The 27,875-nt window shown below is 34.3% G+C and overlaps 2 protein-coding genes across 5 annotated transcripts in view; one reads left to right on the forward strand and one right to left on the reverse strand.

Annotated features, from left to right (window-relative positions):
• The window catches only part of LRRN3 (leucine rich repeat neuronal 3), a 46,755-nt gene extending 26,143 nt beyond the window's left edge, over window positions 1-20,612 (reverse strand). For both annotated transcript variants that reach the window (XM_021545263.4, XM_085568331.1), the window contains exon 1: window positions 19,987-20,612. The gene's annotated coding sequence lies outside the window, so the exon portion shown is untranslated. The remainder of the gene's footprint in view (window positions 1-19,986) is intronic.
• IMMP2L (inner mitochondrial membrane peptidase subunit 2) overlaps window positions 1-27,875 on the forward strand; it is a 405,909-nt gene that overhangs the window by 176,353 nt on the left and 201,681 nt on the right. The gene's annotated exons all lie outside the window — the stretch shown is intronic.

A 27,875-nucleotide genomic window follows, 5' to 3' on the forward strand; every position in this document is an offset into this window, starting at 1 on the left:
ACCATACAGATTCTGCAAGTCTGTAGTACATTTGACTACTAAAAAAGCCTAGCCAAAATCCAGAAAAGCTACTGGCAAAATCTGCATATGTTTTTCCTCTGAAGCTTTTAAAATGTAAATATTAAATATGCCTAAACCATAGAAATAGGTGTGTTCAGATATCTGTAATAAAAACAGAAACAGGTAGTGGCTATACTTAGCACATGATATTTTCATTGGGAATTGATTTGTCCTTTTTTTCCCCCTTTTTTTTGCCTCTTTTTATCGTGGGAAAAAAGGTCATTGTAATAAATTAGCATAATAATAAACATGATAACTTCAGGAGTTATGATTTGTATTTTATAATTTGTCAATAACAAAAATTTAGGCTTGGACGGCCTAAATTACTTTAAATTGTTGGTCTTTAATGGCAGCCTCTAAATATTTAGTGAAGTCACCTTTTAGTTTAGTGGTATATTTATGGTTTGTTTGGGACATAGTGACATCCACGTAAATGTTCTTATAATAATAATAATAAAAAATATCCACTGTGCATTGTATTGATTATCAACTGTAATAATGGGTTTTAATTTCATTTTAATTACAGTTTTTGCTCAACTGAGCATGTAATTAATAATATTACATCTTAAGGTTTTTTTTCATGTGATTCTCAAAACTAATGTTATGTTTACACCTAAAATTATGGGGGGTTTTTTTGCCTTTTCAACCCATTTGATTGGTCTATTCCACATTATATGTTTACCATGGTCCACTTTTTATTTCCCCAGAAATACATGCATTAGAATGATGATATAATCTTCTCAAGATTTTTTTTTTATTTTTTTTAAATAAGACCAGGAGAAAGATGATAGATACAATATAGATAAACATCAATACTTATAGTTAAGTATCATATTCCTCTACAGTGTGTTCACTACAGCAAAATAATCTTACAGTTGCTGGAACATTAACTGACTCCTCTTTCAAGTATTTTTGATTTCCTTTCAAAATTGAAAGTTTAGTTAAACATTTCCAGCATGTGTAGCTACAATACCCCCTGATCTCACTCCATTATTTCTCAATGTATAACTAACTCTTTTAGTGTTTTACTGTTATTTTAAAATATTCTTTTAAAATTTTTTCTGAAGTGAAAGATTGACTCAATTTCTTAATGTTAGATGATTTGGCTCATTAGCATTGAACAGGATTACTTCACTTATGAAACTTACATGATATAGCCACATCTTGATTTTGTATTTCTTTCTTAGCTTTCCAAAATCTATCATCTTTGCATCCCTTTTCTGAATTTTGGATGCCAAATCTGACATCAGCACAAAATCTGACATTCTGATCTTCCAAAGAATTTTGACCAGTATTTATTGTTTAAAAATTCAAACCAATCAACAAGATTGCAATCACTGTAATAAAAAATTTTGCATTTGATTTTCCTTGACATGCATTATTTCTCTTGCATTTTTTGTGATTCCTACTTAGGATTCCAAGACATGTCTGCTATAGTTGCCTATACAGAGACATGTAGGAACACTGCCTCACGCATTATGATCAGAATGATGGAGATGCACAGATATATTTGTGCAATGAAATGCCTCTTGCTATGGAAAAATTGCTCTTCAGGCTGAAGAAAAGGCAAGTTTGCATTAAGATACTGAAAAGATACTATTAGTGGTGACTATGGAACAGCTTTTTTCATCACACATATTAAAGTGGGATAGATAAACCATTTCAAATTGTCCTTCCAATTTTTCCTTCCACAGATAGATTGGGCATAATTTTGTAATGATGTTATGACAAATCAACCTGCATCTTTATTCTAAAGCATTTTTTTAAGCCTGACTTCAGTCTTCATGCTTTCACATAATGGCATGGTTGTCTTTTTCAGCAGTAAAACAACTTGAATGAGTAAAGATGGATCTTGCAATAATGTGATATTTCAGCAATGTAAAATGACAAGTTATGCTTTCAGGGTCTAGTAGTAATTTCTGATTCATAGCTGGAAGTCATCAGAGTGATTATCAGAAGTAAGGAGAAAGACATGGTGTACTTCCTTACTCATAGGGGGACTACTGGCACCAGAATGCCTGTGAAACAAAAATTATGAACCCAGTGGATGCCAAAAATCATGTTAGCTTATTTTTGGTACAGGTAAGAACCCTCATGAAATGCTGTGCATGGTGATCATTGAGGTTCAATACAATAAATTTGAATTAGTGCAGAATCAGTTGGTATGAGGAAAATGATAATAAATTTTCTGAAAGAGAATGAAGGTTGCTTCCTCCGTAAAACAGTTTTAGATTTGTTGACAACAGAGAAGAAAGAGTTAGTTCTTTATACAAATATTTAGTACAGTGATAAATTATTTACAGCTAGATAAGGAGTAGTTATAATTTATTGAATTAATGTGGAGTAATTTTTCTCCCTGTATGTACATTATAATTCTAGAAAAATATGTGAACTATGAGGGGCTATATGAAGATTAATTGCTGGTGGTCTTTGTTGAATTAATAAATGGTTCTCCCCAGTTAACTAGGAATATGTATGGAAACTAACTGGAACTAATTGAAAATACATGCTGCCATGTATGGAAAATAATTAAGAGTATATATAGAGAAAACATCTTGGGCAAACATAATGGAAGAGTACTTAGTGTCCTTGGTAAATTGTTTAGAAGCATAGAAAATACACAGGAAATCTCTAGATGCATGCTGAAGGTGATGACTTAGTTTTTTTTTTTAATCCTCCATGCAATCTGCACTATTTGAAATTATATATGTTGCTATAGTTGAGAAGAAAAATTACCATATACCCTGGAAGAGTTTAAAGTAGTGGACACAGGTATTTGGAAGGGTGTATTGACTTAACTTGTTCTTCCTTAGCTAGTATGTTAAAACCAGGCAGACAGCATCCCTATAGCATTTGATTGACCATCTAATAAAAGAGATTTAGATCAAAGGTGTTTCTCTAAAAATATTAATATGTCTTCTGTGTTGCAGCAGTGCATAACAGGTAGTGCAGATACTTTGAAAATTATTCACTTGATGGAATTAGCTGATGCAGTGCACAAGCAATAAAAGGGAATTGAGGGTTAATATGGTTAATCATAATATAAACAGGTAAATGAGGATAATTCAGCTTTGGTGTGTGGCTTTGTTCTGCCAGTGCTTGTACATGTGAACTAAATATAGATTAAGTTGTCTTGTAGTTTAATTATCCTTCCTTCAGGCAATAGTTGTCACCTTGTTTGATATTATAATGATGGAAGTTATAAACCACCTGTCTGTCTCCTTGAAAATGACTTTGTGTCCTCTGTTAATGAGCTAGGAAATGTCACCTCAAGTTGCTTTACCATTCCTCATACAAAGAAATTAAAACATGGAAAGGATTTGAAGATCAAAATCCATAGTGGTCCTTACTTTAGTTTTGTTTAAGTATGCTTTAAACTGTCCTTATCATCCTGTCCTGTTGTGTGTGGGAAATGCAAATTTTGAAAGTAACTCCAGATTTGGAAAATGGAATGTGGAACACTGACTTTTCTAATTCCAGTATTTTCAAACCTTGACCAATCAGGGTCACTTTCCACTACTGGTTGTGGAGAATGATCCTGATATGTTTTTGAAATTTCAGTTCTGAATCTCTGGTAATCCAGTAATCTGCAGTTGGTTAAAGGTTGAGATTATTCTGTGATTAAATGAATAGGCAAAGCATCACATCTGATTGGCTGAGAACTTGAAAAGTCCTGAAAACATTCCCTTGAAGGTGAAGAATGATTTTTTCTGTCTCTTGGTATTCATCAGCAATAATGTGAGCAACATCCAGGGAAGATGAAATAGCATTTGAAACTTATAGAAGTAATGAGTAGAAAGTCGAGTCGTTATGAGGTGGAATAGCTTTGTTTGGCAGTCCTTCAGGAGCAGGCTTTTAAGACTTGCATTTCAAGCAGTAAAGAAAATACCCTAAGTGCCATAAAAATGGTTGGCCTGAAAATTGGGATTTAGTTTCATTACAATTCTCAGGTCAGTATTAAAAATTAGAATTGAATGTAAATTGATGGGTTACAAAGAATTTTGCTGTTTTGTTGCCTTTTTTCTACAAATACTTATTTTTCAAGGGTCAATTTTAAAAGCGTTTTTAACATTTGTTGGTATTAATAGAAGCTTATCTTATAAAATACTGAAGATTTATTGAGATGTGTTCTCTCCAAAGTCAGAATGTCTCAGTCTTTTTTAATGTCCTTGTAGTTTATAGTCATCTGGACACAGAAAACCGATTTTCACTGTTTTAATGAATGATGGCATTTCCACTGCAGGTGGAGACATAGATTCTTAGTAACAAACCCCTAAAATTAGCTTGAAAGAAATAAAAATGGAAGTCTACAATTACATGTTGACAAAGATAAGGCAAGGCTTGGTATTCCTTTGGACATTGCCATGTATGGATCTGCACCAGTCCAGAAATTTAAACATGCTCTTAGAAGCTTGATCTATTGCCAAACCCTTTTTTATCAAGGGAACTCATGCTTTGAAGTAAATTTTTGTTTTGTTGACAGTTAGCAAAACATCTGAATGTTTCTCCAGAAGGATTAGATATCCTTTTCCTCATCATGAACGTCCAGGATGGTAACCTAATAAATAAGATGGTACCAAGGATGTTTTGGTTATAGCTAGTGCTCAATGTTTGTGAATCAAAAGGCTAACTATTAGCTATGCATTATTGATAAACATTCATAGTTATTTTTTTCTTAGGCTGAATAATCTCATTTTAATGCTGGGTAGCTACCAAACTAATAACTGAAGAAATGGTAAAATGAAGAAGTCTTGATAAGCTTCATTTTTTTTCTTTCTGGTCTTTCTGGTTTTCCAAGCTATTTTCAGGGTTTTAATTCTTTCAGGAATTGCTATTAGACTTCCCCTCTGTCAGAGAAGTAAGAATTCTATTCTGTTGAAGCAGAAATGCTGCTATTAATGTCCCCGAATACTTCCCTATATATAAACTCAATTTCTAGAACTGTTAAGGGGAAGGCAGCTACATTTCTCTCCACTGAATTTGTAATAGAATGTAAAAGAAACAACAAACTATTTTTTATGAATGGGAAGGTTCGTTTTGATTTATTTTGTTTTATTCTATAAATAAAGTAGTAGATTATGCACGAATGTGATCCTTGAAATCCAATGGAATGATAAATCAGCACATTCTAGTGAAAAAAAATCTTTCTGGTTCATTTGCTTAATTGTGAAATAACATATTTTTCAAGCTGTTATTAAGGTTTGAAATGATTAGCCTTCATTAGTTTGGTAATTAGTTTAGGCAGATTGTTTTGGAACAGGCTCATTCCTATCTTACTGCTATTGAGTCTGTAATACTTTTATTATGAAAGTCACTCTCAATGAATTTTTCACCATGGTTTTAATTGCTTTCTTTTTTAAAAATAATAATATCTAAGCAGCATGAAACAGAATTTGTTTCACTGGAAGAAAAATCCTTAGTTCCAGAGCCTAGCCATGCTACATTGATATTTTAATGTGTACAAGTGTTAGGCTTCCATTCCACATGTTAGAGAAAGAGCTTTCCAGGGTTACAAAATGATACCAGATGAATATAGGTAATTCTTTGGGTCTATCAGACAATATACTTCCAATGCAACAGTTCCAATAGTTTTTATTATATATACTTATTTTTTATTTTAATATTCAAAATTATTAGCATCAGATTTCACTGACTTCTGTCTGATGTGGCAATATTCATGGGGGCATTGACACTACAAAACTGCATCTATTTCTTCATAGAGTAGATGTTGTCAATAGAGTTAAAAATAAAATTTCAATGTCTGGCTGCAGGAAAGGAGGATATAGACAGAGCATTCTGCAGTATGGGCATGTGTCAAAATCCAGCTGAGGTTAATTGTGGTCTCATTTAATTTTGTGCCTGCAAAATATTTGGAATACTTACTGACTGGAAATCAACTTAAAGTAGCTCCATGCTTTTCACATCATTATTTGTGGGGTGCTGCTATGTACCACTCATTATATTCATAGTCTTCCTGCCAGCCAGGTTCACAGTTTAAACAAAATATATTTGGTAAAAAAAAATTTCAAAGTATTCAGAATGACTATGATTTAATATATATATATATTTTAATTTCATCATCTTAGTTGCACTTTATGTTTGTAAATTATTACATTTAGTTGTTGATTTATCCTAAAGGATTGGGATAAAGGATTAGGTACAAATAGGTTTTGTCTGCGAGAGGCAGATGGGAGAGTAAGATGAGGGAGATGAGAAGGGTTGGGGTTTTTTTCCTATTTTCCATTCTCTTGGTCATCATCTTTAGAAGTTAACTGGGTTGGAAGTAAAACCAAATTGATGTTAAGTTTATTCTAATTCTGCTTTATGCAGTGATTTCTAGAACTTCTCATAAAAAAAAAAAAAAAATTAAACATTAATTCCTTTGTCCTTTGAGGGCTTTTTTCCCAATCAGACTAAGGCTCTCTTCCTAATGGCTGTTTGGGGACCCATGTGGTAAGAACTAGACTTCTCAATCCTTTAGGCCTAAAAGCGATGAATGAAACCAGCATTCACTATGGCATCAACCTGTTACGAGAGCTCAGTGTTCATCGCTCATAATCTGAAAAGTCTCGAATTCTAGGCCAAGCTCCTTGTCTCTTTGGGTTATCAATGTCTCCTACTTTCTGCAGTGTGCTGTCATGTGTACTAGGTTTCATTTACCAGCTCTTGATTACAGTAGTTAACTGTATGGTTTTTTCCAACTCTTAATTTTTTTACATTTAACCAGTCCAAAAAAGACACAATAATTCATATTTATTATTTGATATTCTGAGTTTACTGTTACCTTTGTGTAATACTTTATGTTGGAGGTACTTTCAAAGAAAATTACTCAGTTTTCATAAACTGTTGCTTATGAGCTTTGTTGAATCCAAGCCAGAATATGCTTTACAGCTGAATAATTTCAAGTAATACACTCAGCATTCATTTTGCACAGCTTTTTGTGTGAACACAGATTTATTCCTGAAAACAAATTTGAAAAATGGGGGGGGGGGGGGAAGCAAATATGATTCAGAATGTTTTCAGAAATTCTTAGCAATTTTTTAGATGTTTATATTTCTGTGTTATAGACATAAGCTCTAAATATACCAGGAATACTTTTAGAACTACTTGTAAACTACTTATTGAATTCTTAAATGCAAGGAACTTGAACAGAATGATCCAGTGCACAGTGTTTTCTTTCTGCTGAGAGATGCTTTTTATGCTACTCAGGAAAGTCCATTAATTCCTGAGGGCTCAATTGTGTCTGGTTAGGCATAGATTGTAGAATTGTGTGGTGATGAGCTTCATTTTCCAAGATAACCACATGGACATAGAGTGCCTCTCGGGCTTGGGCTTGTACAGTCACAAAACCCTTATCTTTCTGAGATAACCACATTGACCTACAATGCCTCTAGCTGTGGAAAGGGTGGATTTGAGGATAGGAACTTCAAAAAGGAGGTCTCAAACCTCATTAATGGTATGAAAAGCAAAAATCAACACAAGCCACACTTTTCCATATATGCAATAAGATTTCTGACTGCGCTTTCCTCTCTTCCTTCTGTCAGAGATCTAGTCAATAATCAGGTCAAATTTGCATCAGTTTGTTTCTAGTGTTAAAAATAAAAATTAATTTCTATTAAACCAAAGCATATCATAATAAGGAACCTACACTGTGATGTTACATTGATAAGAAAAGTATTGCCCAGACAAATAATCAGGAGGGTTCATTATAGGCACAAAAATGTTGCTCTCTCATTTTGAAACAACAAGCCTGTGGCCCTGACATTTAATCAGAGCAAGAATGGCATTTATTGAATCTCACATTTGCTGAGTCTTGAAATAAGATGACTTACTTGTTAAGGCAAATAAACTGCAAAATGCCTATTTTTTTAAAATATATTTTTCTTTTATTAGTATGTGTGCTTGTGCTTTCACTTGAAGGTGTGCTTTGGGACTTTAAACATAGAGTGACTTTTAAAGATTTTTTTTTCTGTCCCTTTATCACATATATTTAATGTACTTATTTTCTCTGTTTTTCTACCTAGACCAATATAAAAGAAACAAAATGCAGGATTTTGTTTAAAAATAAAGAGAATTATTTTTAGACTTATACCATTAATAGCTTAGTATTTGTTTCTCTTGAAAGTGTCCTTAGAGCAGGTATTGTTTATATAAGATCTAAAATAACAGATGGAGAGCTAGCACTGGCTCAAATGGTTATGTACAGATAGATTGTAAAACATGAAACCTCTGTGATGTTGAGTGGCTTTGCATATCTGTACCCAGTGTGCCTAAATGTAATGAAATGGTTTGAAATGTTCATAAGTTGATGGAAGATTTGATGCACTCAGATAACTAGTCTGATTATTTCTTGGTAGAAATTAAATTTTGTCTAGTATTTTGACTCTACTTTTACTTGTAATAGAGGTGTAGATTACAGTTTCCCAATTTACATCCTTGATAATTGTTTTGCATCTCACTGTAAAAAACAAGGTTGAATATATGCATAACATATTAGAATTTCCATTAAGCAAATGATTCCGAATTAATATTTTGCCTCTCTATGCTATGCAAAACAAATTTTCCCCAATTAATTTACAATTGATTACTCTTTAGTATGTCCCAAGGGAATGCAAAAAAGGTCTGTTTGCATGTTCTCTGCTATTGTGTTTCTGTAGTTTGATTAAACCCAACATCACAAGAATCCAAAGGGAAGCATATGCTCATAGCAGTAATGTCTGAGGCGCTTTTAGTTTGAATGTTTCCCAAAACCTAAATACAGAATTAGCCTCTGTTAGTTTACCCTTCCAGTCCAAGAGGATGCTGCCAGATCTGTTCAAAACTTCTAACCTGTTCAGGAGGTTATGTGCTTTTGTTTTACTCGTCAATCTAAAGCTATAATTTGCAATTTTAGCTACATGCCAAAATCCTCATCCCTGGTAACCATAGGAAAAATGTATGGGGCTTGTTTATCTGGGTTTATTCTCTTCTGCTACTATGTTCCTTAGCTTTTCTATTCTTTTCAGGTATGTGATGATATAGAAATTAGTGGAGATAAGTAAAACAGGCAGAGCAGCATTTACTGGTTAGAGCTTGTGAAAATAGCTAGCAGGAAGAATATTCAAACATACAAATTCTTATTTAAATCCAAAGGCTTTTTAATTTTTAATTATTCTGTTTCAAGTACAAATTTAGAAATATTTTTACTATTTTAATGGGCAAAGTTGTGTATTTGGAATGAGGAGTGAGGATGTAACCAAGTGTTTTCCTCTATTCTATTAAAAAATATTTTCATGTGGGAACCAGAAAAAAAAATTACTGGAAGATGTGAAAAACTGCTTAACGTTGACCTATAAAGTATTAATTATGACTTGTGGCTTGGTTCCTGTGCAAACTGCTTGGATGTGTCTAGGACCAGGGGCTATGAATCTCCAGTGGACACAGAGGCTCCTTTCCAGGCTTCAAAAGTGAAAGAATGAGTTTTCCTTAAGATATTTCATTAATGGCTAACTTCAGTTGACTCCTTTTTTATCATTCTGATTATTTTGTAATACATTGCAAGACATCTCCTCATAAATTATACAGGGCCTAGACATGTAACAGAGTTCTGCATTTTGGGGAGAGAGGGCATATAATTAAAGAGCAACTGCAAAATCCTTTAATTCTTACTTTGAATTAAATCTTAACCTTTAACAGATGATGAGAATTTGAGATCTTCTAATGATTATCTTAGAATTATCATAGAATCATAGAATAATTTGGTTTGATCATCATATTTCCAACCCCTCCCACCACAGGCAGAGATACCTTCCACTATACCAGGTTGCTCAGGTCCCTGTTACGCTTTGGAAGATGATATCCTATAAATCATTAAAGGAGTTTTGAAGTCTTTACTTATTTGTTATAGATGTCTACTAGAACTGTACTAAAAAAGTAATGCAGAAAACAACTATCAGGTTGGACAAAGTATACATTTTTCTGCATACAGCTCCTAATCTTTGTTTTTAAATTGCACATAAACCATAAAGAAAATGAGTTTACAAAATATATACAATACTCTTGCTTTAATATGCTTTCTTAAAACTTTCAGTAAATACATGGACATGCTGGCACATGAAGTCCTGAAATCTCTGTGGTGCTGAGAGATCCTAATAGCAGTGCACAACATTATTCTTTTATAGGCTGCTCTGTACCTCAGAAATAAACTGAGTAACATGTGGCAGTTGCTAGGGTAACCAGTTTTTGCATTTTGCAGAAAAAGTCCAAGAATAAAACACATGTAAATTGGCAGTGTGGAAAGCAGTATCATATACAGTCTCATATTCTCAATTTGTTCTTTATTGTTTTCCTCTATACTATTTACATAACAATGAATTAGATCTGCTTTATCTTTTACTTTGAATCTCCCATATACTTGTATTTTGCATGGCTATGAAAGGCATTTAAGCTTTCAACTGCTAAGCTTAAACTGGTTTTTGCCCTGTCAAACTATCTAGATTTACTGTCAATAAGATATAGCTGTGGTTGCTGTAAGTGCTGATCATGTTTGCTGTGTGTGATTATCAGGGCATGTAAACAGAAATTAAATTGAATTTTAAAAGTTGTCCTTTGCACTAAAATATGATTTCCTATAATTGTTCAAATTATTCAAATTCCATTAAGCATTTATCTTGACTATGAGAGTCTCAGTTAAAAGCCAGCAGTCATTTAGAAAGACAAGATTTTCTTGTTCTCACAAGAGTCCTGTTTAGGACTGAACTGGAATTCCTTTTAAAGCAAACCTTTCTGTGCTTGTTTTGGAAAATGTTTGTTAATAAATTCTGCAAATTACTGCATAATGAGAAATGCATCCTTGTTAGAAGACAAAATAATTTTATAATGAATCATTAACATTTTGATTTGAGTTACATTCAAATACTTAACCCCAGTGAATGCCAACAAGCAGACTTTGTCTGGCAGATGCAACAGTCATAGATAAACATAGACTATATAGGCTATTATTCTGTTGAAATTCTTCTTCTGAAACTTCTTTATTCTTCATACTTTTGAGTTTAGAGGATTCCAGGGAGTTGATACAATACTAGTAATAAATATCAGCAATATAACTTTTTTTTCTGAAACCCCTTACTTTAAAAACATTATCAAATTATAGTTTTGCCCATGTTAAGAATAGAAATGCAATCTGTCTGAACAAAATGGTTTTAATATGAGAAAAATGCTTTAAAAGCCTTCCCTACTTTCCCTTTAAACTTAGTACTATGTAAATCTCACAACAATGATTTTATGCACATGGAGAACTAAGAACAGAAAGGGTTGTCTTATGTTATCTACTCCTAAGATTAGAGCAAAAGCTGGAATTTAGTGCTGCAGCTTATTTCTCTCCTGCTTACACTCCATGGCTTCCATAAGGTTACAGGTATTATTACATGGTTCTAGTTTGTTGTCCTTTCCACATTGCTTTTTTGCTTTTTTCAAAATTAGGACTTTATGGTGTCCATTTAATCATCTATAAAAGGGTACTCGAAATTTTAGGCAAATTTAATTGACCAATTTGTGTTTCTTAAATTACACTGGTAGAGTATCTTGATAATTTTGATATTGGAGTAAGTAATCTTGATATTGGTGACAACTATATTGGTGAAACTCAGCATAAATAATACCTTCAAATTGACAGGTTTTCTCAGCAGAACCACTTCTAATGAAACTCATTGCAGGTTTATAACATGTAAAGAGTGAAACAGTTTAAGTATATTCACTACTTGAGGTAAAATACCACTCTAAGAAGTTAAAGTCAAAGTTTAGTACTTAATATGAAGTGGTTATTATTCTAACTCTAATTCATGATTGCTAAAGCTTTTTTTTGAAGCTGTGTATAAAACTGTAGTGTACTTAGTCCCAGATCTGTAGAAAACACTGAACACCTGTCTGAGCAGAAATACAGAGATTACAAATTAAGATGTTAAGGTTTCAGGAATTAATGCTTCTCTCTTCCTAGAAAATAGTTGCTTTCTGCTAACTGAATAAATATAGTGTGTTATTTTAAAATTTTTAAACAAGCTAGTAGGGCATTCAAACCATTTTTAGTATCCTGCTGGGATTTCATTGAAATACTCTGCTGTTACCTACTCTTGTAGGTAACAGCAAAGCAAATATTGCCTCATGACCAAATGAAGTTTTATTTCCTTTAGCAGTCCAGCAGACTGTCTGCCTTTTCAGAATTTTTGACTCCATGCAACTCGCTCAGAGACAGATTGAACAGTTCCTTTCATCTCTTGTAACATCTAAATTGCTCTCATCTGATACAGTCATACCAAGACATCTGAGCAGGCTCCGATGACATTGGTGCTGTGTATCATTACCAGTGTTGACAGAGGAAGCTTTTCTATTGAGAGGATCATCATGGGAGAGTCAAGTGGAAGGGACCTCTGGAGCTCTTTAGTCCAACCTCCAAAGCAAAGTCTGCTCTTATGCCAGACCAGCTCATGGAAAGTAAAAATCAAACTGGTGTTTCTTACTACTTGAAAATCTTGTTCTTTAGCCATTCCATTGCAAAGAGATCACGGTGGATTCAATATAGTACTTTGACATGCCAAACAAAATTTATTTCAAAGCAATGCTAATGCAAATTTAACTTTTATGGAATGAAACATTTTCCTCAGCCCTGAGCATTGATTACTCTTTATTGAAAAAAATAAATATTTACATTGTAATTAATGATGGAGTAGATGGCTTTAACAGAATTTACTCAGACTTTCTGAAAGTTTGGCTAACATCTACATAAGAGATTAAATAATAGTATAGTGCATTTATGCCACAACTTTTAATGTGCTTAACATTAAATCCATTTACTACTAATATAGTAGTTTTAAGTGGGTAATTTATAATCTCAACATAACTATTATATATTCCCTGACGTATTTGTGTCAGGCACAGATATTGTGTGTTTATTCAAACTTTTTATAATTTTTTCTTTATTTTTAATGTTTTCTGTACTTGTTTGTTATTGCTAGAATTGACATAATGGCATAATAACACAAGATGCTTTTTGAAAAACTGATATATAAACCAAATTTAAAACAAATAAAAGATTACAAATACTTAATCCACATTCATCTAAGATAAATGGAGATTTTTTTTGTTCCTTTTTGTGAATTTTTAGTAAATCTCAGAGTCTTTCAGAGCATAACATTTGAAAACCAGCAAGTTTATGGTTTTTCCAACCCTTTAAAGAGCAAAGGACATTTCAGGATGGAGCAGAAGACCAGGACTTCTAAGTATGCAAATTCGAGATATGTGGATCTATATACTTTGCTTGAACTGAAATGACCAGAGATCCTAAATGTAATTAATAATTTGGATATGTGGTTAATTTAAGATTTCAGCATTTAAATCTTTCAAATTGTATATAATTTTAGTTTTCTATTCTAGTTAGAGTTTACTGTTAAATGATACCTGCTGAAAGCAATATTTAAATGCCTAATAAAGGCACTTGGATCTGCATTGTCTTGAGTAGCCTCATTAAAATGACTCTATGCACTAATATACAAGGTGATGTCTTCCTGTCAGAGGGAGTGTTGGTTTTGTATAATGTGTGTCCAAACATGCATATTATCCTTGGCAGAGAGTAAGAAATGCAGGAATATTTCTGGGCGGTTCCTCAGATTGACTGGCTCTTCTTTCTGCCCAGGAAAGAGCACAGTAGTTTGGCTGCTGCTGTTGGAAGACAGAGTACTTTTCCTTATTTTCTGGAGCTTAGAGTTTGGAGTCTAACCCTGGAATAGTATGCTGAATATCCTTTTTGTCTCTTATTTTACAATAAAAATAAAATTACTGAGAGTGTGTTTGACAAAATATTGATGACTGGATAATCTTTATCTAAGCAACATTCAGAAGTATATGTTACGTGAATTATTCATGCTGGGTGAAATTGCTATTCAGACAAATATTTCTAACTTAACAGATTATATTTGCAATTACCTCATTTTGTCTTCTCTCACCTCATTGGGATACCTCTATAAACTGGTATCATCATTATTAAAAATTCCATTTCTCTCAACTGCTGTCGAGTTTTAGCCTTGTATTGGGCTTACCAGCAAGTAACTGGTCAAAATGAAAATGTAAAATTACTGTACTGTCAGAATGTGATGAAATAGTGGCTCTACAGTCTCATCTGTCATTTCTAAAAGTTAATATGGTGTATCTTGTGTAAAAAAGAAGTATATGTTCAAAATGGTATAATACACACAATATATGTAGGATGATCTTTTAGTATTATACTTAGAAGGATAACCTAAGTAACTATGTTTTGTTATAAAAAGATATGAAATAGGAGTTGTGCAGATAATGTCCCTCAAGCTACAGTGGTAATGAAGCACTTGGCTGTAATTATAGTTTTCATACTGAAAGGCTTTTTAAAATTTGTTTAGAATTTGACAAGAGAAAATACTGTGCTTTATAAATTGATTGAATTGTTTCAGAACATCCTTTTGCAGTGCAGAGGGAGGAAGAATTTTTACAGCACTTCCTGATTTCTGTATGGAACACACAAAAGAGAGCAGTTTAGTATTATGCAGTGGGTTTGGAGCTGTTGTTTTTTCTCAAAGGCTCAGCTCCCATGTGAGACTTGACCAGTGTGGGCTCCCCTGTCTCTCAGCTCCTTCCATGGCATGCAACGTGGAGCCAGCTGAGGTGGGGAGCTCAGCAGCTAATTCTGCACTTTGGTGGAAACTCCGCACTGCACTGTGCTGCACTGGGGTGAATTAGCTCACTGTTAAGTATCATCTGCAAAAATTGCTGATGCTTGACATGACCTCTAGAGAAAGCTGCTTTCCAGAGGGGAGAGGAAGTTCAGTGACTTGAGAGAACTTGGCAACAGGAATGAGCTTGGGGTGAAGAAACAAATGTCTCTCTCTAGTCTTTCTATTTATAGCTACCATGACACTAGCTAAAATCTTTGAAAAAAGTTTCTGTTTTTGCATAAAAATTATTCCTGTCAAGATGAAAAATTTTATTAGGTCTTTAGGTACTGAATAAATCACATAAATATGATATAAATAACCACACATATATATCTGGTTTCAGCAGAGATATGCTACTGTTGTAAAGTAGGAGACAATTGTATTTATCCTTATTCAGGGAACGAGTCCCATAATTGTACTTTCAATGCCTCCCAAATCTGATATACATTTCTCATTCTATTTCAAATAAGAATGACTTTTTGTTTTAGCACCACGACAAAACTAACCAGCCCAGTTTCCTTTAACCTCTCAACACCACACTAGAATCACTAGTGTGATTCTGACCATCATGCTGCCTTTTTAGAAACAATTTGGGAGGGAGTCATCTTTTCTTATCCAGGATGATGGTGTATATAGTACATAGAGTACTATGGCAATTTAAAAAAAAAGTCTCAATGCAAAACTTTGCTCTTCATTGTGTGTTGTATTACACCACAGATTTTTGTTTTATTATTCCATAATTTATTAAATAGGTAATTTCTGAAATTGTCTGATCACTAGACATATAATTGTATAAAAAATATTTTTTCTTCTTTTTTTCATACTAGTAGCTGGATGCCCAGGCATTTTTGGTACAGCTAAACTTATGACTTGTACTCTTTTTCTGCCAAATGTTATAGAGAATTGAAAGTGTTTCCTGGCAGACTTGTTGCTATTTGCATAACAAGAAATGTCTATTAAAAGACTCTTGAGGTAATACTAATAATCAGTAGACATTTTGAAAAAATATTCTGTGTAGCATTTTATTCTGCTTTGCTGTGTTTACCTCTAAATACAGATGCTTATTCAGGAAAGAGAAAAGCTAAATTATTTCTTTTGTGCCAGTGTTGTCAAAAAGCATTTCCCAGTTTGACTGAGACTGTGGAAGCTGGGAGAACAAAAGAGGCAAAATTTCCTTTCTACTCTAATACAGAGGTCAGTAGAGTTAAACTACCATTAAATTTGGGGCAGATATTTTTATGAATTCCAGAAATACAACAGAATAGAAATTATGTGAATACAGAGATCTTATTTCTTATTTCCTTTCAATTAGACCACTGCTGATTGTGGCCAAGGTGGAAGAGAGTTGAGATAAATCTTTTGTGAAAAAGAAGTATTTCTAAATGAATGATAATGGTTTCAAGGATATGTTGTATAAATTTGTGTTTATGAAATGAAACTTCCCATTTGTTTTAATGTCTGCATTTGTTTTTGCTTTGAAGAAAAGTAAGCAATTTGGTAAATGCTAGGGGTGAGAGCATGATTGTAGCTTGTATTATGATTGATGTTCCATGTAGAAAGAATATGAAGTCCTGTCAGGAGAGGGTAATTGGATCAAGCAAAATTGTGAAAGTAGTTTGTGTTTGGCCTTCATAAAAATACTCTTTTTCAACAGGGGTCACACTCAGCTACTCTATGAAGAACCCAATGTGAAATAATCTTATTGACATCCATATTGGATCTTTCTCTGGTACAGATGAGTATAGCTCCATGTGCTGTGCTAATAAACTTTTATCAGTTCAGTTCAGTTGAGGATATGACTTTATTGAGGAAATCGTGATGAAATCATTTATAGATTTTGTGTATAACACTGAAGGTCATACTGTTTATTCAAATAAGTTCTTTATGAACTACACCATTTCACAATAACAGCTTTTAACAATTTGTGGACTGGTCAGCTGAATAAGTAAAAGGCACAGTAATTTCTTTTTACAGTTACATTACAGTTTTAATGAGAAGCATTGATTTTTCTCTTAATACTAATGTGTTTAATGACCTTTCTAATGACACCTGTCACTACTGTTTCTTCTCAAATTCTACTGGCATTTTCTTTCAGTGAAGCAAAGGATTTAATTGCTTGTTGCATTGTTAGAATGGGAATTAGTATTCTTTTAAAGTAGTATGAAGGCTTGTAGAAGTCGTATTGTATTAAATAAAATAATTAGAAGCTGTCTTATTTTTGGTCTTTGGAAAAATTTTAGAAACTCTCCATTCGTTTGTCTTCAGAAAATAGTTCCTTGAGTGCTACATGTGAAATTGGTTTTTCATTGTCAGTTTTTGCTTCTTGATATTAAACTGAGTTTGTGGAATTTGACATGGAAGAGTATGTTAAGGTAGTTTCTGGTTTTGTTTTCCTTCAGCCTTTAATAGTACTATCTGAAGAAAGGACATATGAATTAACTAAAACAGTAATGTACCATGAAACACTAAAACTATCTATATATAATTTTTCTCTTTGTGGTAACTTTTCTTTCAATTGAAGATAGAGGTTGTCTTGAAAAAGTCTTTTGTTTTCTACGCCTTATCTTCTTCTATTGTTTTAATACTCTAAAACTTGTCTATGAAATACCAGTCTAGCTTTAATTAAGAGTGATTGTCAGCAAGAAGCAAAGCTTTTGGTTAGCTTTTAATTATTAATATAATAAAGGTTGTGGGTGAGAGTCAAAGAAAGTGGCTCAAACACTCATAAATGGTTTGCTCTGTCTTGCAAATGCTTAGTTTTGTTTTCTAGTGACAAGGGACAAGTGATTACTAGTGAAAAGCAGGATGTCCTTTTAATGAGCTGCTCAATCTACATCATTTAACAAAGATTATACATTATATTTTTGATCTGCATTGCAGGTAGCAAGGTTGTTTAGCTGATCTGGTGTAAAAATGAAGTACTCACCCACTTCAGGGTACTCCAAGCAGGAATGCTCTGATGTCATGCTCAGAGCTGCCACCCTAAAAGACGGGACTTTGGGGTTACCATAACAACATCAGCCAGTCGTTGGCTGACACTACAACATTATTGCAGGAGCTTTGAGGGAGTATTAACCCAAATACAGTCACCATACATTTTGCCTGCTTTGCTGGTTAAGAATGTCTATGCTGTGTAGAGAAGCTTCACCTACAGCAAATATTCTCTATACATGTATGACTGAAATGGCCACATTTTTCTGATGCCTTTTGGTGTATCTATATAATACTCTGAAGTAGCACATTAGAGTATATGTAGCAAAACCCAAGATGCATTTCTGTAAAGTTACTCATATTTACTTATTTTCTACATTAAAAATGAATGAGGATAAACATTCATAAGAACTGAGAAGCTACTGAGGCATGAAGAAAAAGTTTCCTCTGAGAAGTCCTTTGCAGATAACATGAAGAGATCCAAATTAGGTTTTCTATACTTATTTTATAGCAAATTTTGTAAAAATCTAAACCAGGAGCTGGAAATGCTTGTACACATGTAGTATACATGCTGTGTGAATGAAAACAGGATATTTAATTAATTAGACCAGAGATTGTGTTTCATATCATAAGTCAGCTTGCTTTAAACAGGTTTCACAAACCACCTAAAATAGAGGAAGCAAGCTTGCCAATAGCAGGAGCTAATGCTTCAGTACCTTTCATTTTGTACTCTGAAAAGAAAACCTCTTCTTAAGCTCATTCATTTTCCAGAGGGGAATGTCGAATGCTGTGGCATATTGTTAGAGCTGCTTTATTGTCACCATTTACAAAGGTCACCTGAATTAATTGACTTCTTACCACACATATTGTTAAGCTACCCATTTCCTGACATTTTTGGAAAGGTGACAGACTTAAAGCCAGTGGCTATCTGTTGATGGTTCTTTCACAGTTTGTTTCTCAGAACACAGTAGCTCTAAAATCACAAGCAAATAATTACATTGTTGCAAAGGAAAAGAATCTTTATGATGTTCTCCAGAGTTCACAGGAGTAAGGGGGTTGAAGGGAGAAAAAGGGGTAGGAGAAACAATCAAAATACTGAGATGTTTTTAATACAGATGTAGTACTCTATAAAGCGAACAAACGCATACGGCAAAATGCAGATTGTATTTTTTTCACTTTGAAGCATTCATTAGAGGGCTAACCTGTCTTTTTCATGGTGTAAAGTAAAATCTATCTCTTTCACTGATGCATGAATCACAAATCCATGCTGGTGCACTTTACCAAATGTGTTTTCATCTAAAGGATACTGAGGTATTCTGATACTGCATGGAAGAAATGACATATACATGCATAAGCACAAGAACATTAGACAACTGTGGTGCTAGCCTGGAGTTTTAAGTTGATTAAATTGGTTAAATAGAAAATCACTGATATTTTTCTAGCCCCCTGCATTTGCTGCCTTCTCCTTCCCCCTGTGTTGGGTTCTCTTTCTCATCAGCAGTGCTGGGCAAAAACTCCAGCTAGACATGTGAAAACAAAGACATGGAAAGCAAAGACAAACAGTTCTGAGCCTTGCTATACTAAAACAGGCAAAGCTTTTATAGTGATGGATTTAAACACTCTCCTTCCATGTAAACAGAGGCACCCTGCTGAGATCCTGTTAATTACCAAAGAAGATTAGAACTCCTCCGCTTAATGTGATCCTTTTTACCTAACGCGTCAGTTCCAGCTGCATCAGTAATCAGACATTCACACTGTCCCTTCTGACTGGAAAGGGGATGTTTTTAGGCGAAGTCATTTGCCACAATCCTTAAGATGTAGCCTGGCAGAAATTCAATAACTGTTTGTGATATGCTCATTCAGCCTCATTGCTCAGTGGTTTTTAGGTCTTGACATAAACAGCATTCCCCTTAATCCTAGCACTAGAGAGAAGAAAGGAGGCTGTCCTTTCAATAAAACAATATTTTGTTTTATTGGTTTCAAAACATGGAACAAGTGTTTAATTTGATATTGATTCTGAAACATCAGTGGAATCATCCTCCTTTTATATTTTTTTATCCTTTGATGTTCTTTCAAGGTAACAAATGCACAAATCTGATACTATTGCAAGCATATTTAGATTATCTCTGGAATAAAAAGCATAATGCATTTGCATTTCTGTTCAGAAAGTAATATGTGAAAATACATTAATAAAATAACTTTACAAAAAGAAGAAAGGGGAAAGAGTCTAGAAGTTAGATAAAAGTCAGGGCAAAATTGAAAATAAAGAGGAACTTACCCTATAATAAGAGTAGTTTCAGAGCTGGAGGAGTTCTTGCATCTCAGTAATTTTGAATCCTTAGTTCAGGTGGCGACATACTTGTATTGAAGCCAGAGTCTGTATAGATGAGCACACATGTACGTGTGGGTGGGAGTCGGTGTGCATGCGTGTGTCTAACAGTCTATAATACAAAGACGCATCTATTGATATCCTGCAACATGAGAGACTCCGTGCTGCCAGCTGAGATCCCTCGCGTTTGCCAGGCGCTGTTGCTGCCTGGCTGTCTGAGGCTCGCAATCCAGCGGAGGGAGAAAGGCGGGGGAGAGAGCAGCTCGCTAGCTGCTCTTATTCCTCCTTGTTTCCATGGTGGTTAGCGGAGCCCCGCTCGGCTGTCTCAGCGCCGCGGTGCTGCCGTTCCGCGGTCACTGGGAGCGGAGCCGCGGCTGGCGCGCAGCAGCGGCGGCCCGGCGCGCCCGCTGCGCGCAGTGCGCGCGGCTGCGCGGCCGCGGGAGGCTGTCGGTGCGTGACACGGCTGCTGCGCGGGCGCGGGGCGCCGAGCCTGCCGCTCAGCGCGCCCGGATATCGCTTCCCATCTCCGGGAGCTGCGGGCACGCTTGCTGTCTGTACGGAACTGACTGGGAGGTCCACATTTTCTACCCCCACCCTCCTTTTTTATTTATTTTTTTCCCCCTTCAAGGGCAGTTATCTGCACTCAGAACAACTTATTAGAGATCACTGAAGTTCTGCAAAGGCTGCTGTAGTTCAGAGGATACTGTGTGTTGAAACCATTCAGGAAAAATGTTGTGCCTTCCTCCCAATTTTGGTGCCTTTTTTTTTTTTTTTTTTTTTTTTTCAGCTTAAGACAGGAAAATATTTTACATATTCTTCCTCTTCCAAATTTTTACATATTCTTCCTCTTCCAATTTACTACCTGTGCTTATCAGTAGAAAGTAAGAGCAGTAATACATCTTCCTGAGAAATAAAAATTCTAAATGAACTCTGAAAGAGGTTGGTTAAATAAGAAGTCAGTTTCTCTCAATCTCTCCCTGAGTCTGTCTTTTATAGCCATCCAATTATACAAACAATAGGATGCCCAGATTTTTCCTTCCCTTTCTTTCTTCTTTCTCCCTTTATGCTATGCTCTTTGGTGAATGATTTATTTTTTTGACCCTGTTTATTCTTTGTCTATGACTGAAAGGCATACAAACTTTGAAGGTTTAAAATCTGTAGAATAATTTGTGATTATCATTACCCCTTCTCCTAGATATACAGGACAATAAATGAGATAGATGTTGTTAGAAAAAGGGTTTTTTATCATATATACTGTTTATAAAAAAGAAATTACTTTATAATAGGAGATGATTAATAATGAAGCACAAAGAATTGGTTATCAACAGGTCAAAAAGATGAAAATGTTGGATCTCTTGCATGAATTCAGTCCCATAGTCCTGAGTAAGTCAAACCACCCTCTAGTGGACTGAAGTGAGATGCGGTTCTCATTTCACACATCTGCTTTGAAGAAAGGCTCGCGATCTTGTCTAATAAAAGTATGAATATTTTCTGAAGATTACTAAATGGTGTGAATTAGTGTACTTTTTGCAGCAGCAATAGCACCAAAATTTTACAATAAAATGGTTGCTATTTTATGAATACTGAGTCTCATCTCAATTTAGCTTGGATCAAATCTTGGACTGCATTATTTTTGTTTTTAATTATTGTAAGAAAATAATTTTATTCTTCATAAAATCACTTATTATGAAAAGTGAGTTAAATTAATGCCATCATTCTGAATAAATTTCAGGTTGTTATAATTGGTTAGGGCAAATGTAACAAAACTATTCCTGTTAGACTCACTGGTACTTACACTGTGGCTATATTAAAGCAGTTTCCTTCCACCCCAAATTTTTGAATACTGCACTTAAACTAACTACAGCAAACAAAAAGTTAATTTTTTTCGAAGATGTGTGCTGTTCATTTTTCACTCATCCAACTGAGTGGGACTGTTTCATACATGAAATAATAGCATTTATGTGATTGATTATCTGCAAATAGGTGAGATACTCTAGGCCAGGGGAAGGCCAAGTGGTCTTTTTATTTTCTATCATTCTTTGTTACGGATATTCAATTTTTTTTCTAATGTGAGCTAAAGAGTTATAATGAAAAAGTTGGGGCTAACCCATCTTTAGTTACCTTTCAGGTCTTCTTGCCTGAGGTTGGGACAGGGAAGACCAAGATCAGAAAGATATCACATCATCTTTCTGTAGCCTCAGGGCTCATTGGTGAAATCCTGTTTCTCCTTTGCCCCCAGGAGGTGGCTCTTGGAGCCTCTGATCTTTGTAATGTTCACCACCATGAGCTGCAAATGCAAGCCATTTGAAACTTCCAAGTCAAACTATAAGCTTTCCCTGCTGCACAACATAATGTCTGGTGTTGGATGGGATAATGCTCAGGATGTTTAAAGTAAGCACAAAGCCAGAAGAGTAAGACTTCTTGACATTATAGCTCTACCAAGAAAAATCCTTCCTGATCTCAGCCCTCTCCTACCTCGCCCCCACAAAAGATACTAACCTGTGCTACAGGGGAGGGAGGGGATTGTGGGCAAAGTAAGAGACAAGAGTATTTCAAAAAGTTTGGACAAAGTTAAGACAGCTAAAAACTGCTAGATCTCATATCTCATCCACTGGAGAAATAGGTGATCTGGAGAAAGGTAAAAATTTAGGGACTAGCATTGCCCTGTGTGAAATCTTTCTTGGCTTTTGCCCCTAGTGTACTCATGAACTCACTGTCATTCACTCAAAATCTGGCTTTCTAATTAACATGAGAATCATGCAAAAACATATTCAGTGATTTGACATATGAAATTAAGATTAGAGAAGTGCTTCATTTGGGTTGATTGGTATGGACTGTGTAATTAGAGGGCTAGATAATTAAATCAACTAAAGTATACTTGCATAAAGAAAGTGAGTTCTTATGATAGACTATATATGCAATTAAAGTACTTCCTTGATAGGCATACATTTACATATTAGTTAAAAGGTTATTAAATCATACTAAAATTCTGTTTCATAAAAAAATGAAGTAATTGAATTTTATGATTTAGATAATGCTAAATAATATTTCTTTTTACTATCTGCAGGATAAAAGTATCTTTTATAAACAAAACAATTATGATTATTAAAGTTCATTAAGTTATTTTTCTGCTGATTTCACTATGATGCTTGGTGGTTTTAAAATAGCAGTGTAATCAATTTTATGATAATCATATATATAGCTTAATAGGTTACAGGATAGAAAAAAAATCTCTCAGACTGATAGAGAGACAATGAAATTAATGCAGACTAACTCCAGGAATTTTTTTAACATATGTTTTATCTGATTACTGAGTGCACATTAAATAAACTAAGTAATTATTTGTTTGTAATGGACAATAAACACAATCCATAAACCCTTTAGTTATTAAAATACATTGATTCTGTGTCTGCATTTGTCTCAAAATTGGAAGATGATTTCAAAACTTTCCCCCCTTTTTCATTATGTAGAAAGGCAGAGCATCCATGGGCCTCCATACAGGATTAATCATGACCATTTCTAGTGGTTTTGGTCTAAGCAGAGCTCTGTTTAGAATGCAGCAAGTGTAGTTAAAAATGGTAATAAATACTATGCAGTTACAGTAAAAATACCACAACTATTTGATTTAAATTCTAAGATGGCACACTTTATCTCAGAATTTGGAAATTAATTTTTTTTAAGTGTGTGTTCATACAGATTATGTCCACGTGTAAAAGAGACAACACTTTTGGAACAGCTTTATTGCTTATGACTACATGAGCTCCTGTCTTGGTTTCTGAGGCACCATGACTACAAGGAGGAGGTTCAGTTGTGGCTTTTTCCACTTCCTTCTTGTAGTCCATAGAGGAAAAAAAAAGAGGTGAACTGTTTTTGTTTTTTTGTTTTATTTTGTTTTTTTTTGACATCTTCATTCTCACCATTTCTGCAAAGCACACCTTTTTATATCTTCCATGTAAGTTGTGGGGAGGTATTCCTTTCTGAGTGAAGGTCAGTTTCAAAGAAATCTGTTTTGTGATGTCATCAGTTAATTTATTAATTGACTTCTTAATTATAGCTGGTTGTCATTGTGTGATTTGCCTGGAAGAGAGAAAAAAGAGCCACCACTTCATGTAACCCTGTTTTGCCAGCATTTTCAGTGCAATGTCATCAACCTGACATTGCCATGTGCATTTTTAGATATTCTGGCAAGACTATTGATGCTTTCCTAAAAGGGCTATGCTCCCATACAGACTAATTTTTTATTACAAAATTGAATGGTTTTTTTTTTTGGTGTTAAACAAAAGCAACATTTCTGGCTCTTGTTCTTTATCTTTTTTGAAGATGAAAGGCTTGTTGCCAGCAATGAATTCAAATTTCTAGAGTTGCACTTCATAATGGAAAATGCTGTATCAGGTTACTTAACCTGCTACGAAATTTATTTTATCAGATCTGAGAGTTAGTGTTGATACAATAGAGCAAAAGCAGATGGAAACAAATCTGTAAAGAATTTCACATAAGGAAAAATTCACATATACACAAAGCCCCAGTTACTTCTTTAAATGCTGTGTAGGTAGTAGGTGCTATATGACTTTGCAAAATCTGGAACTGCATACTGAAGAGCCTTATAGTACAGGCAAATTCAGTCATGTGTGATGGGGTTGAATGAAAGCAGGGGTTAAGAGCTGATCTTGGTGATCAAGGAGGTATTTCCTATTCTAGAAAACTTGCCTATTCATGTAGCAACTGTTTTCAATGAAACAAAAAGTATGAGATGCCAGGCAAAAGCTATGGTCTCTTTCTTCATTTTAGGTCCCAGAGCCATAGTCAGCCAGGACTGGCTCGAGGAGTGCTTGCAGGAGTGGCTCAAGGTCTGAAAAATCTTAATAAGTTTCATCCCTACTGGGTCCAACATGGGGATGTCTGAGTTCTTCTAATTTTCATCCTTGACCCTATTTTAATAGGCAAGAATCCCTGGCATAGCAGCACCTGCAGAAGGCTGGAAGTGAGTCACACATAGAAACCACAACCTTGCTGCATCACATGGGATTCTTAATGACGACAGAATAGTGAAAAGCAGCTAGGGAATCTTTATATGCAGCTGGATAAGGCAGAGGAAATATCTGTAAAGCAATTTTCAAGCTCAGTGTATGTGTTTAGAAAATGATTTCAGCTCAGTAAATTCATGTCTTACTTGTGGTGACATCTCAGGTTTTGCAGCTTTTGTTAATTGGATATAGCTTATTGGGATCTTCTCTGTGGTGGATCTTTAGAACTGGGATATCCTTGTTGGTTTCTTAAGGATCTGCTTGTTTGTGATCCTTGTTGATGGGACCCAGAATCTGCATGGAATGTAGCATAGTGTCATAGCTCTTGGAGCTAATCTGTATCTAAGGCTGATGAAGAAAATAGTGGTAGTAATGATTTGAATGTAAGGCCTTGGATTTCTATACTGGTGTCAATTTGTTGTAATTGGATGGTGATAAGTCTTGAAATTTCTTTCCTTATAGAGATGCCATTTTCCCTTTCTTTGCTTGTATATTTTTGCCTTTCTATGGAACATTAACTGATATTTTATCTGAAACAGGTTTGTACTATTTCTGTCGACACTATGTGGTGTGACAAATAGTATGTGATCAGTGACAGGAAACCTCCTTCTTCCAGTAAAAATTTTATTTTAAATTTAGCCACCTTCCCTCATAATACCACATTTGTGGCAATAAATGATATCTATAGTATGTGTTTCTCAAGGGCAGATCTTTAGACTTGAATTTCTTAACTTTTTTGATGAAACAAAACAAACTATTCTTGTTGCATTTTATTGTGGTTTAATATTAAAATGGGTGGATAACAATAGAAATTCAAAATTATCTGCTTTTTATAACTACAAGAGCTGTACTGGTTATTTAGAAAACTTTAGAGTCACTAAGCTAAATATTAGAACTAGAATGTCATTTTACATTTAGTTACTTTTACTCTGAGACTGAGAGAGGCATTAGTTATTTTCCCATGCCATCAACAGCCTGAATTTGTCATGGTGATGACAAGAAACAGCACAGATAAGTGCAGTGTTTGCTTAGAATATGGTTACCTAATGTTAGTTTGAATAAAATACACTAAACTATGGAAGTGTAATGGTTACCTAACTGAAGTCCTTAGTAGTTTAGTTATACAATTTCATTTTTTTCAACTTGCAGATCTAGAAAATTAATTAAAAGGTCACTGGGACATACAACATCCATACTGACTAAAACCCAAACTGTAACTAGGAATGCAGTAAATGTCTTCCCTCTCATCTCTAGTTTCACTTCCAAAAATTCTACACATTAAATATTTTTCTTTAAATGCAAATTTATCTTTAAATCAATAAGCTGGGGATAGAAAGGATCATGTACACCATGACTTACTGGAGGAGGAGTTGTTTCAGAGGCTTTCACATAGTTTCCATTACTAAGGAAACCACTTATTTTGTCTGTGCATGTTTTGAATAGATCTCTCATTTGAAGTCTGGTGCTCAGACACAGAATTGCATTATAGCACTGAGAAAGAGGTAAAGGAAACAAAAGAGGCATAAAACCACTCCATCTTTAAGGAATATAGCATAATGTGTTACATGCTTATGAAAGTGCACATATCTATATATACTGGAGAGATCTGTCTATATGTGTATGCATTTTGATTATTTTATTCCTATAAAGAGCAATGTGAAAATATTAATAAATTAGGCAGGCAAAGCAGATCTTGTTACTTCCTGTACTTTGCCTTTATTGTAAGGACATTTGAAAAATCTGATGTTAGGTAGCAACAAATATGAGTCCTGATTTTCATTTCCTGAAACAAAACATAGTATGAGATCAAAGTAGAAATAAATCTCTATCCATGGTTTTGGATAAAAAAAGGCTGCAAGGATGGCTCTGCATTCAACAGCTGATCAAACCTTTGCTTGGAAAGTGCATCTGTTTTGGCAAAATTATTGATGAAATGTAAGACCTGAATGCAAATACATACCCAATCATACATATGTTATAGTTGGGTCAGCATATTTTCCCCACATGAATAGCACATATACTCTGTGCTGACCAAATACTTGTATTAACAAACAATTGAATTAATTACCCCTCTATTAACAATGATGTATGCTCAGCTGATATGCTCAGAAATAAAAAGTTTGGCTTACTACAGCCAGATCAATCTGATTTGACATGTTTAAAGTATAAGTATTTAAATAACTTGGAATTGATTTCAAAGGATCCTCAAAGTTGAGAATTGTTCACAAATAAGTTCAAAGTGTCAGAGAAATGTAGAAATTCAGAAGATTACCAGAGATCTGCAGGGAAATGAAATTTTTGGCGAGTAAATGTTCTTATTCAGCATATTCTACTATATGAATTAGTTTATCAGTTTTTTTTTTTTTTTTTTTGCCAAACAGGATAGAAAATTGAAGACAAAGATGGAAATTCCCATTTTTGAGGGCTACAAAGCCCTGAGATCTGTAGGGTCATGTGACAACCTAAAATTCATATGATAGAAAATTAATTTCCCCTATATTTTGTGTGTGTTAATGCCATATTTTGAAATTAAGGAACTTAAGTCATCATTATTGCTATCTGATATGTCTGATGAATAATTGTTTGTAATACATGTTGCATATTTCATGAGTTATTTTGGGTGACAAAATTTTATTTTTAAAGCTGATATACCTCAAAGGGATTTATGTGTGTGTTTGTGTGCAAAATTATAAAGAAGCCTATCACTATACATTTTTTGCTATAACTCCTTAACTATTAAAAGCATGTAAAAATGACAGCTGTGGTAAAGCTGACATGTCCTTGTCTTGACTTAGCTGAATACTTTTTGGGTGA

The sequence above is a fragment of the Lonchura striata genome, chromosome 1A, assembly GCF_050655825.1.
Source record: "Lonchura striata isolate lonStrDom1 chromosome 1A, ASM5065582v1, whole genome shotgun sequence".
NCBI lineage: Eukaryota > Metazoa > Chordata > Aves > Passeriformes > Estrildidae > Lonchura > Lonchura striata.